This window comes from Thunnus maccoyii, chromosome 10, assembly GCF_910596095.1.
Source record: "Thunnus maccoyii chromosome 10, fThuMac1.1, whole genome shotgun sequence".
NCBI classification, from domain to species: Eukaryota; Metazoa; Chordata; class Actinopteri; order Scombriformes; family Scombridae; genus Thunnus; species Thunnus maccoyii.
Genome location: NC_056542.1, coordinates 31,239,765 through 31,253,189, shown reverse-complemented (window position 1 = coordinate 31,253,189; position 13,425 = coordinate 31,239,765). Strand labels below are relative to the sequence as shown.

The window sequence follows — 13,425 nt, the reverse complement described above, 5'->3', positions numbered from 1 at the left end:
AATGTCTGCTAGAGTTCAAAATACAAATATGACTGGTGTTATTGAAAGGGAGATTAGCTGTTATAAAATTGCTCAATATCAGCAAATACTACCATTAAGGGAAAGTTACACAAACAAAGACCAGAGCTTTTAAGTAAGCACATTTTGTTTATTTGAACAGCAAGTTAAATGCCGGGGGGTTAAGATGAGGAGCATCTTGATTTCAGCCGAATGGACATATGGCATTTGAAATAGTGGTGATCTTCCAGTGAACAGCAATAGAGACATAAGCAAATTGCTCAATGATCTTCTTTCAGCCGCTGACTCTGGCCATTCATGTATTTTAATCCTTTTAGATCTCACCACAGCCTTTGATACTATAGATCATTCAATTTTAATTGAGCATCTCAAAAAAATGAGTCGGCATCTCTGGCACTGTGTTGTGTTGTCACACTGGTTTTACTTGTATCTTCGAAATGGGACTTTTAGTGTTGCTATTGGTGATTGCAGATCTTCCACTGAATCTCTGTTTTGTGGAGTACCTCAGGGGTCAGTCCTTGGCCCCCTGCTTTTCTCCATTTACATGTTACCACTAGGACATAATACACAGACACAATATTAGTTTCCATTTTTACACAGATGACACACAGCTTTATTTCTCTTTCAACCCCACCAGTCACAACCAGTTAATCATTCTCAGGGTATGGCCAAATGAATTTCAAATCTGGCTGTCGAATAATTTCCTCCAACTGAATACAGACAAATCTGAAGTCATTATCATAGGCCCAGTCACCACATGTAATCACATCTTACCACAACTTGGTTCATTCTCCACCAATATCACTTCTTTCTACAGAAATCTTGGTGTCACTTTTGACTTTAATCTTAATTTTAATCAGCATGATAAAATAAGTGTCCAGTCTTGTTTTACCCAGTTACGCAGTATATCTAAGATCCGGTCATTTCTGTCTCCCAAGAACCTGGAAATTGTCATTCATGCATTCATCACATCCCATTTAGACTACTGTAACTCACTTTACTCATGCTTAAGGAAACACACCCTTTCCAGACTTCAATTGATTCAATATGCCGCTGCCAGACTCATCACTAATTCTAACAAAAGAGTAGACCACTATTTTAGCTTCATTACACTGGCTACCTGTGTATTTTAGAATTTTTAGAATTTTAAGATTTTAATTATCATTTTTAAGGCCTGGATGGTACTGGTCCCTGAGTATATCAGTGAATGGAAATTGGAATAGAGTGTGATCTGTTTTTGAACCTAAGTTTTAATATGTAGAAGAGCATCCCAAGCTGTCCAATTGCAGTGAACCCCTTGTTGCCTCTGAAGCCCTGACATGCAGTTTTATTATACAGGAGGGCACTTCACCTAAGGCTACAAAGTTACAAAGTCTCTGCACGTTGGTCCTACAACTCCTTGACAAGAAGCACATACAGTATTCATGCACCAACAATTCCAAAGACACCAGGGAGGGGGAGGGTAAGGAAGATGTTATCCTAATTAGGAGAAAAAAATGAACCATTACACAATCATGAAAAAGAGGACACCACTATCTCCACCCCTCAGTAATATTGTCAAGTGCTATATCACAAATAATTTGACAGTGATTTAAATTTTAGGCATAAAAACTGCTGCACCTTCAACAGCAAAAATATAACAAAATGCAAAATTGGGGTGATTTTAAATTATCTTTGTTATCAAAAGGTGAATGAGAAAGATTCATTGTCGGTATTCTTAGCTATGATTTTTAGCCAATGTAGCAGCAGGTCTGGGCAAGAAAATCTGTGTCGGCATCAAGGGGTGCATTGTGCGCCCCCAGCTTAATGCTTGCCCCACACACACACAGTGAACCAATATCAAGTTTATTAATCAAGTGTGATTGTTTTGTTTCTATAAAATCTCTTCTTACGTCACTGGTTAGATAATACATCCCAAATAATAAGATTATAGTGAAGACAGGTTATGCATCAAGGATTTTGACTGTATCCATGTAGTTGTAGGCTATTTGTCTAAATATGCAACAGTAAATATGCATATCAGGAAATGGATACGCTCTCCTCCAGTAGTTGATTCAAGACAAGATGCAAGTTAGGAAGGAGATGATGCACAGGCAGACATTGAGCTCACACTATGTTGCCTGTGCACAAGCCTTGTGCCACAGAAATGGATGGAGAGAGCAAAAGCAGGCGATCTTTAAGGTTCTTACAGCATATCGAAAGGCACTGAAGGTTGTGCCTAATATCGAAATTTACCTTTTGATGTCTTCACTGCTATGTATGAGCATTTATTTGCCACTGTCAAGATGACTAAAGGCAACCGCAGACCACAATAGAAACACAAGCAACTAATGGCACTCAGTGGCTTTGGCGTTCAGTGCGGACTCTGGAAGCACCTGACAGGCAAGATCTAAGCATTCTTCTCTGCACTGTTTGCCTGTAGACTAGCTATTGTATTGTCAACATGGCTGTAACATGTTTAGCCACCCTCCGTGGTACCTGAAGGCCTTTAAAGTTGGATACTAGTTTGAGGGTGGCTGTGTCTCAAGAGGTAGAGCGGGTCGTCCACTGTTCAATTCCCAGCTCCTCCAGTTCGCATATCGAAGTGTACTTGGACAAGATGCAGAGCCCCAAATTGCTCCTAATGGCTGTGCCAGCAGTGTGTGAGTTTGTGTGTGTGTGAATGTGCATTAGATAAGATCCTGATGAGCAGGTTGACACCTTGCATTGCAGCCTCTTCCATCAGTGTATGAATGTGTGTGTGAATGGGTGAATGTTGACATGTATTGTAAAAGCGCTTTGAGTGGTCAGAAGACTAGAAAGGTACTATATAAATTCAGTCCATTTACCATTTATAGTTTAGCAGAACATAGTTCATAAAAAGTTGAGTTAAAATACCATTCAGTTGAATGGGGAAAAAAATCTTTCTTGCCATCCTGACATAACAGTGATGAAAAAACTAGGATACGTTATAGCCGATTTACTTATTCCGTGGTCAGGGATTGATATTTTTAATGGTTCCATTTTGGCAGATATGTCTAATGTGATTAAATTAACTATGATCATAGAGGGCGATTAGGCTATTGTAGGCAACCATTGGCTGTCAATAGGATCTGTGGCCATGTGAGGATATTTATTATATTCAGTTAATATTTCCAAAAACATAGCCTATGTTCTGATAAAAGGCATATTTCAACCAAATAATCAATAATAGACTGTGCATTTCCAGACCAATTCCGCACTTCTATTAGTGTAATAATGGAAGAAAACTCAGCCAACAACATGCTGCCATCAGCTTTTATAATAGAGGGTAGAGTCCTCTATGTGCTGTTGTAGGCCTAAGTGCTGCATAGCTTTGATTATTCATTTGGCCACAAGATTAGGCTACTGTTGACAGATTAGTGGATGTGATATATTAACAGAGGATGTGTGATCATTTTGCAGCCAATTCATGCTGAAGTTGGAAAAGTTTAGAGTTTTAGAAATTACATGGGCATAAAATAGTCAGGAGATTACCTCACATATCACTGTTGTCTTGCACTTATTCTGTGTGGACAATTCTGTGCTTTTTTATAGACTGAACACAGCCTGCGGATAACTGAACTGTCAATGTTGTAATTGTTGTTAACAATGTTGAAGGGTTAGGGTTAACATTAATCCAGATAGGGGATTCCTTAACAAGAAAAATGAAACTTGTTGTCACATCCTGCCTGGCCTTCTAGTGTTTTTTGGACTCTTTGTGTTTTTATGTTCTTTGGGGTTTCCTGGTTTGATTTCTGTTTAGTCTTTCTAGTCATATGGGTTTTCTTGTTATATTTGGATGGTGGGTTTGGATTGCCTTTCGTTGTTTAGCCTGGCATTTTGTATTCTTGGGTTTAGGTTCATGGTGGTTCTTGGACGGGTTGGTATGGGTTGTATTTACAGTATTGTGTGTTCTTGGTTTTGGTTTTCTGTTGTTCTGTGTTTCCCCTGTGTTCGTATCCTCCTCAGTACCTGCTCTGCATTTGGACTCATTAGTCCTGCCCTGCTCAGTTTTCCCCACACCTGCCCTGTGTTAGCCTCATCAGCCCTGCCCTGCTCCCTGTGTTTCCTCAGCCAATCAGCTCCCTGTCTGTTCACTCCCTCTCCTGAGTTCTTCACCCATCTCTCCACCTGCACCTCATCTCCTCGTTAGTTCAGTTTCTTTTTAAGTCCTGGTTTTCTGTTCAGTCTTTGTTGGATCACTTGTTGTACCTGTTCTGTCTAGTCTGTTCGTGTGGGAGGTATGCCTGTCCTGTCAGCTGTTGTTTGGATACTCATGCCGAAATAAAGCGGTTTTCTTCAGTCCTGCTACACTGTGACACTTGTGAATGAAAAAACAGAATTTCGGGCCTTCTTGTATAAATTCTATTTCGTGTCAGAAAATGCTTTGATATCCATTAATTTCAAATTGAGTGAGAAAACCTTTTTTTTTTAAAAAAGCCATTCATTTCAGAATAAGAAATCAATTGAAACGAAGGTACACCGATTTCTTTCCTTTCCATTGCTAAGTCATTATATCATAAGGTTACCTTTTGTGACTATCACTCTTGCTTCTGCATGGTGAAAGCCTGGATTTCATTCTTGCTCTTGAGCCAAGCTCCCCTATAAAGATCCTTTGACCCAGCTTTGGTGGAGAGCCTGTACTGGCTGATACACAAGGACCTCTGGACTTTTTAAGTAACCAACTCAGCACGGTGCCTTTTACTCTTTGGCAAATGGCCCAACAAGGGGTCTGCTATTAATGTTTGAAGATATGAGAGCACATGTTTTTAGCTCCTATTTGCAGCCAGTGTAGAGATGCTATGTATGCTGTGGGCTGAAATTAAACCGCTATCCATGTGTCTGTGTTAGAGAGCAAGAGAGACTTCTTAGTCCATCATGGAAGAAGGAATCTAATTCTATCTCTCTAAGATAAGAAAATGCTGGTTCTCTGCATCTTCAATCTCTAGACGAGCTCTAGAGAGGAAATGTATACTACTAAGCAACAGAAAGTAATATCCTGTCCAAAGGTGCACCAGAGCCAGAAATGAGATTGAAAATCACTTTCTTCCCTCTCCCCAACAGATATCAGTTTTCCCTTTTTATTACCATCTTCTCAAATTCTATTCATTCCTGTCCTGAGTTACCACTAATTCTTTTTCATTTGCTTTCACACAATTATGTGTGTGACTCCACATGATATTCATTGTGAGCAAACCTTTATGAATGAGGTGCATATTAAGGTTAAGGTTGTGGCTGCCAACAATTTCAGAATCTCTTTGTCACTTTCTCTCATTAGACTCCAGATATCTACCTTTTCTTTACACTCATACAATGTTCTATATAGTGCCAACAAATGGTTCTCTACGTTCACCATCCTTGAGTGCAGGAGTGTGCAGAAGAATGAGCACCATCCTTGAACAACAGATTTTTAACCGCTGATAAAAACTCCCCTTTTTCTTAAGGTTTGTTTGGATTGAACACAAAGTGAATGTTAGAGGCAGCGCAATAGCATCTACAGTCGATGGAAAAATGCAAACAGCTGTAGTTTTGTTCTTGATTCTGTGAATAGAGGGGTAGTTGTGTCTGTGCAAGGTGAAAATGGTTCAGCTTCTGTGAAATATATGACAGTGTACATTTACAAACACAAAAACAAGGTAAAAATAAAGCTTTTTGGCTTAATTTTCATAGCTTTTTAAAGAAAAGACAAGAGTGGAGTTTTTTTTTAAATGTGTCCATCTGAGCTCAATCATATGCATACACAGGTGCATTCCACTCATAAAGCTGGTGCAGTCAATGAAGACAGACTGCAAAACACTCAAACCTTGTAGTCTAACGTTCTGTTGGTTGATACTGACAATGTTTTTAAAACTGCATTAAGATGGCAATAATTTATGTTTGTGCCAAAGTATGCTTTAAACTGACTGTCTTACGGTTCCAATACACACTCAGCAAAGTGCTAAATAGTGGTAAAATTGTAGCTTCATACAGGGCTGATGGCTACTTGATCTCAATCTTTAAATTAAGACGCTATTATTGATGCATCTTGTTTCAAGCTGCTGTCGTGTGTCACAAATCATTGACTTTTGCTTCATAGGGTGCGTTTGGTTTTTATCTCAACTTCACTCAAGTGTGTGGCTGGTTCCTAGCAGCTCTGTGCTCACATGAGCATGCCACATGATTCAGTGGAGACCAAACATGCGAACCTCGTATTTACAAGAGAAAAAGGGCAAGACAGTGTAGTGACCTGTGTAATTACTGCATGAATGCATGCATGACAATCTGCGTGAACATCATTATTATTATTATTATTATTATTATTGTTTATTTATTTATTTATTTAGTATTATCTTAATTACTAAGACTGGACAGGGACTTGACTTGTTTTCCTTTAGAGTCATATTCATGCCAACTCTGCTGCTGCAAATTTTTCCGCCACAGTGGCCTTCTTCTTATCTGCTAAACTTGTGGTATAGTTGACTTAAATAAGATCCAATGTCATGTACTGTGTATGTTTGTTATGCTGGGGATTACTTCTCCCAGCAGATTCCTTGTTGCAGCTCATGTCCTTGAGTGTCCCATCAAAGAACAGTGTTTTCTGTCAAATGTAAACATACAACATCTGTAGTGATGTCACCATGTTCCACAATCTCACCAATAAGTTTGATGAATTACTTTCATGACCTGGGAAAATAAGACTTAAGTTGTAATACTATGTGATAATAAGTAATAAGTGTCCAGAATGAAAACCACCTACTTATGCTTTGAAAGTAGCAGTTTTTTACTGTTTTTCCTTTGAATTGGCTTGTAGTTTAACATTTTGGACCTTTTGTCTGTTCAGTTTTTTTTAGGCAGGTAAAACAACCCTCCTGACACCCTGTGGCTACATACAGAAACCTCCAGTGGAGCTGCTTGGTGGCCAGCAGTACATGACTACAGTTGTAGTGGGCAGATCCCAGGCTGACAACAGTAGCTGTAATCTCCCAACTCCTCCTCCCCCATCCCCTCCGACTCCTCCAGTAGCTGTAAACCCAGCAACAGAGGTTAATGGTATTTTCCCTGCAGTCCACACTGAGAGCTTGAGTGGTGTTAGTAATTACACATGGTGCTTACACACACTGACACAGACCCAGAAACACACATATACATTACACACACAAAGATGCACAGCACCAAAATAAACTACATGCATTCCCACTCAGTCAAGCTTTCTTTCAGCACACACTCACACAGTCTCACACTCACACATTTTTTCATGGTTTTTCTTTCTCTCCCATGCACGCATGCACACACACACACACACACACACACACACCAGTGGGAATGTTAGCCAGAGAAATACAGTTGCAAATGGCTTTTCCCTTGGTGAATCCCCAGACACACAATCACAGACTGTCTCACACACAAACACGCTCACAATAACTGACACACTGCTGGATGCCGTGATCACTCCGAGTTTATATTGATTTGCTGTCGCTCATGGTGGAGATGTGATGTGTAAATTGGCTGCTTGTCACTGTTATGAAGCATTAGACTGCTGGTCAGGAGGGGTGCTGCCCTGCCAGATTATAACACAGCAGCCAAACACACACCAGCCCAGCCACACAACCACATGCTGTCAAAGGAGGAGGTTTCGGTTAATCATAACATTTGTCAGATTTTGAATAAGCTATTGTGACTTTTTAATGTATTCAGAAAGTATGATTCAAAAGATCTTTACCTGTATGCACAGTGAATAACCACAAATACAAAGTTAATGGAAAGAGTTTATGAAGGCAACGTGGGGAAGAGAGGGTAAATTACACGTGACACATTTGCTAAAGGGGTACACCAGTGATTTAGTATTGCACTTCTACAAAATTTCAGGATTTCCAAGAGAACCTCCAAAAGTTTAGGTTATATCCTACATTTCCCGCATTGCAGCTTGATGGCGTCTTTTCGTTAGACCCCCCCGCCTGTAGTTAGTAAATGCTCGCATTTTTCAAACTCCATGCCCACAATTTTTTAATGCAGGCTTTTGGTTACAAATTTCAATTTCAAACCCAAGCCAAGATAACCCTGATGATCACTATGACAATATCAAGGATTTTTTTCAGACTTTAGAAAGCTCCTCCAGACAAAGAGAAGACCTCTTGAGATTAGTAAACTGGGCTTCATGTGTAAAATCAATGGAGTGCCCTTTTAAGGTTGATTTGACTGGCTAAAAAAAGAATGAAGTGACCTACGTGGCTTGGTACATGAATTACATTACAAAACATTATCAGAAAAGAACACATTTTAGAATGGAGGTAATATATTACTAAGACAACCTAAAATTCATTATTTGTGTTTATAACATTTAAGGAAGCTGATGCATTATACTTTGTTCAGAAGCTTTTATTCAGGTATAAAGCAATATCAATGTCTTACAGGACTTTTACACCAAAAGTGCAAGTTTGACATTGCATAGTTCCATTCATACACCATTTTCTCTCATGTAGTTGCGTCTGGCATTAACTGACTATTTGGCCACTGGGGGGCAGCAAGAACAAGTGGTGAACACAAATTTGATATATTCACCTTTTAAGTTGATATGTTGAAGTTGTTAGCAAACATTTGCTTATTTCCACATCCAGCAGTGATGGAGCAACATTATCATTCATTTTGAGTTGTGTTTCTGTCCACCTGGTGATTGTGAATCCAATATTTACTTTCTTTGAGCTCTATTTTTGTTCTCTTACAACTGCTGAGGCAAATATCTGCCTCTTTAGCTGCTAAATGCTACAGGTACAGGTAGTATGTTGTGGGTTTTAAGACCTTTTTTGCTCAAAATAGCTGCCTGCTGTGGCCAAAAAGGTGTGACTTCTGTAGCCCCACCTTCCACTAAGCTTCTATCCACACACCTTTTAACCTATTTGTGTCTTGTGCTAGTGTCTGTGTTTGTATTTGTCTTCAACACCCTGACAAAGGAAATGCACTGGTGTCAGCCATGTAATATAAAAGGCTTGCCTTGGATTTTCCCTTCTGTTTACTGCTTTTATGTCTTTACCATAAGGGCTTAAAATATTAATCAATCACCAGTTTAAGTTCTGTCCAAAAATGTCTTCAATCATATCAAAACTGAGAGCTCTCAAGCCCAACTGTAGCCACATCTGTTTTGTGCAAACTACGAAAAAAATCAATCTTCAATGTATAAGATGAAAACAGCATTCAGCTGTAACCATATTTATTCTCTCTCTCCCAATTTCAGCCTCCACAGAGTCGATTTGACAGCTCCAAATTTTCCAACAGTTGAGTCATCTCCTAATTGGCCTTTATTGTTGCCTGCTCTGGCCTTTTTTCTCTCTCTGCTCCTCATTTTGGAGGCTGATCAGTGGGAGATAATGAGGGCTAATGGTCTGTCTGAGTGACTGAGTGAATGTGGGAACATACAGCATAGAGCTGTCTGGATGTTACAACCTTTCTGCAGAGGCACAAATGTCTGTCATTTGAAAGAATGTTGTAATTTATCATGAGAGATTACAGAAAACCATCATTTTAGTTTAGTTAGGACTCTTAATCAATCAGTGTGCCATTAGAAATTTTCGTGTGGTTGCAGTGTGTCTCCTTCCTGACACATTTTAAGACAAATAAATTTGATCAAACTAGGATACAGTCACTATACCCTCTGCCTTGTCAGCTGCAAGTTACAGGACAAACATGTAAGTGACAGCTGCAAACTCATCAAATTCAATCATTGGTATGGAAGATGGTAGGTGGAGAGGGGATCAAAGAAGAAGTGAAACTAATAGAGTGAAATGAAAAAAACAAAAAACGGTGAGAGTCCGAAGATGGCAACAAGCGATCACTGTGGTGTCCATTAGAGAAGACTGTATTTTCCTCTTTCAGACAAAAGCAATCTACAGTGTCCATCACAACGGGAGGCAGAACTGGCATCTGGCAGCGTCGACAATTAATGTGTGAGGATAGTGCAGCTCTCCATCAGCCTCCTGTAAATAGCTGGCATGTGGAGAGCTCCTCAGCAGATGTGATACAAGAATTCATTAGCGTCCCCTGTTCCTCATACTTGTCCCCAGAAAGCTATTATCTGCCAAAATGAGCTTGAGGAGGTTCCATAAAAAAAAAAGAAGAAAGAAAAATCTGTCACCATCTCACAATGTGTGTACCAGCTTCAAAACACATTTTGGTTCTTTTTTAACTCAAAAGAGCAACACTGTGTCGTTATTGTGTTTCGCAATATCCCTAATAAGCTGTGACTCATTGGCTGCAGGTCATGACATTCGGCAACAAAAAGTGCCCACATTTTATCAGAGGTGTGACATTTCATTTTGGGTTTTGTACATCACAGCACTCAGACCGGGAAATGCAGAGCACTTTTATCCAGAGCTGCAGTCTAAACCTGCTAAGTTTGTGTTCATACCTGATCTGTCAAGTCTTCTAAATCAAAATCTGGAGCATTAGCCTGTTGAGTCCTGTACTTTTAGCTGCTTAAAATAATGTCAGTCAAAGTGTATGTTTGGTGCAGATCAACCAGTCCACTCACAAATCTACACTGGTGTGGTTTATTTGCCATTACACAGATTAATCAGGCTCTCATATACAGCATAGTGAAACAGCTAGTTCAAAATGCCTACCAACACCTCTAAAGCTTACTAATTAGCACATCTAATTTGATAAGTCTGTACACCAACAGGATTTTAAAAAAAGGAAGTTACAAGTGGAGACTATTTCTACAGCTGGGCACAGTGACAGTGCATGACCTCCTTTTTTCTTGTTGTTACAAAGCCCTATTTTAGTTTGGTGACCATCACACAGTGCACAGGAGGGAGCAGGAGAGAAGAGAGTTGCAAACAGGTGAGAGGCCCATACAAATGAAGCAGCACAAAGCAAATTGTTGTATTTTGGTTGTAATTTGGTCCAAGACATTGCACTGAAAGTAGACATCTCAGAACCACATCTGTTTCTGGCACAACATCAACCTGCTGACACTTGGTTATATATCAATGGGATCAATCTAAATACTTGCAGCAGCATATTAATTATCATTGGTACATTATTGGTGTCAACTCTCTGTTCTGCCTGTTTATGTGGGGTTAGCAGGGCTCATCAGCCTCTTTGACAACTTTATTTTGAGCAAAAAGTAGTGTCTGTCTGTTTCATTTTTCAAATGCATCATGGTGCAAACATGGTTGTTAATTGCTAAAATGTGTGACCATTTATGATGTGAGATACATGTCATCACCAAATTTTTTTTTTATTTCTCTCATTATTCTAGTAACTAACTGATGAAAAAACCAACACCATCTGTCTTCGGCTGCAGATTTGTGGTGATGTGTGTTCATGTCATGGGGCTCTGAACCATCCAGACAACATTTGTTGTCATACTTCACTGTGGTTGGCTCAGCTGTTTCAGAGCGATGAGGGCAGTGATGTGACTGGCTGAGAGAATATTCAATAATCATCACACCCTCTAATCCATATTCACCTTCACTCAGTCCTTTTGCACGTTGCGCTGCTGCACATACATGAGTGTAAATAGCAGGTGCACATGGTGGAGACGCCCACATAGTCCGTGTGCCAGACCTACCATGTACTCACTCACACACTGGTCGTTACGCTATCACGGTTTAAATAGGGCCCACAGTGTGTTTGCCAGGTTTGGTAACATTTTGTGCTTGTACAGCAACCTCTACAAAACATGTGGTCATAGATCAAATCTATCAGCCTGCACTGTAGACTGTATACCATGCCAAATTGCTAAATGCAATTAGAATGCTGAATGCATAGCCTTCTTTGGATAAATATAGCCCTTTTCCCATTTTATTTTATTTTTTTTCCTGTATTTATGTATTTTACATCATGTTGTTTGTTGATATTGTGTTGTTCTCATCGTTGTCCTGTATTGTCAATTGTCCCCTATTGTTTTAACACCAAGTGATGAAGCTAAGGACACATTTTCAAAACGTGTACAAGAAAGTTCCTAATTAAGGATTTTCACTTTGGACAGAGTCAAGCTTGCTGTTTTCCCTACCTCGCCCTGACTCCAGCTCTATACTTAATGCAGAGATAAGAGGGATAGCAATCTTCTCATCTCATCTCAGAAAGAAGTCAAGTAAGCCCAAAATTTAAAAATATTTCTTTAATTGATTGTGGACAATTTGGCGTGCGCCTGGACTTTTAACCTGAAGATGCTAGTTTCCAGAGCGCAAGCTGATACACAACTTGATAAACAGTTATTGACCATCACGAAGTCCTTGTCAGTTTAATTAATAAATTGTCAAATATAAGTGATTCATAACCTTTAGCTTAAAACTCCTCCAATATGTCTAGAGTGAAGAAATTTCGGACTAAAAATTCCACATTTTAAAACAATTAATGTCAAGCAAATATTTAGGTTTAACATCCTGAATATGCAAATGCTTCAGTTAGCAGTTGGATAGCTGTGTCGGCTTACCTTTTGGTGCTATATTTATGTAGCTTTTTTTAACGCTGGGTTATGGTGACTGAATCAAAACCTTTTCAGCATTAACATGTGACAATGTTCATTCTGTTAAGAAGAAATTAATAAAAGAAAGTAAATGAGCTTAAGATTAATGTGCTCTGCCCAAAGTTGAGTCTATAGTAAACATACTGCCTGAATGGCGTACACGAACACACAAGACAAACACATTCTGAGGAAACTGAAATTGCTTGCCAGAGCAGCAGGGTGCCACCTGCTCAATTGCAAAGACTGTCCATCACCTAGAAACAGCCAATCAAGCAGCTCGACTGTGACGAGGTGACACCCTGGAGGCTGCAGCAGCAGATGGAGGAGAACAGCCCTAAATAAACTGCAATGAAAGGCACTCAGACACTCATCTACAACAACATACTGTACATTTAGCAGCATGACAACACACTACAGCTCCACTCTGGCCCATCTGGGCGGTAAGAAGGGTTGCATGTGTGCTGTGTGATAAATAAGGCACGCATGTCCAGGCAACCGTCAATCGAACATGATCCAGTTTGAGTGATTACATGTTGGAGAAATGATACTTCAAAATATCACTGATAAGACTTAAACTGAAGTGATGCTTATTAGATAGTTTGACAAGATTCAACAAAGAAGCCTTCATGCCCCAGGAGAAATTCCAATTCTTGGTAAGTTGGCCTGTCTTTCCATCCATTTCTCTTTCAACTGTGCAACAGTTTGAACCAGAGGAAAAAGTCCTTAAAATCTAATGGCCAGATTCCCATTTAAATTTGATGGTCATATTAATGACAGTATGAATAGACCATTTCCATTTTGGACACTCTGTGACCTTTTTACTGGTGCTATCTGCAGACAAAAACTAGCAACTTTTCACACGAATGCTGTATCGAAAAATTTAATTGGGAGATTGTCATGAAAGTAGCTGAGAACAGCAATGCTTTTCATGGTATGACCAATTTGATTTTCACGACCTAATC

The 13,425-nt window shown here is 39.5% G+C and overlaps 1 long non-coding RNA gene across 1 annotated transcript; it reads left to right on the top strand.

Annotated features, from left to right (window-relative positions):
• Positions 1-6,848: 6,848 nt before the first annotated feature.
• On the top strand, positions 6,849-11,780 carry LOC121906021. The gene is made up of 3 exons (XR_006098516.1): positions 6,849-7,040; positions 10,762-10,830; positions 11,252-11,780. It is a non-coding gene; the product is annotated as an uncharacterized LOC121906021 (long non-coding RNA).
• The last annotated feature ends 1,645 nt before the right edge of the window (positions 11,781-13,425 follow it).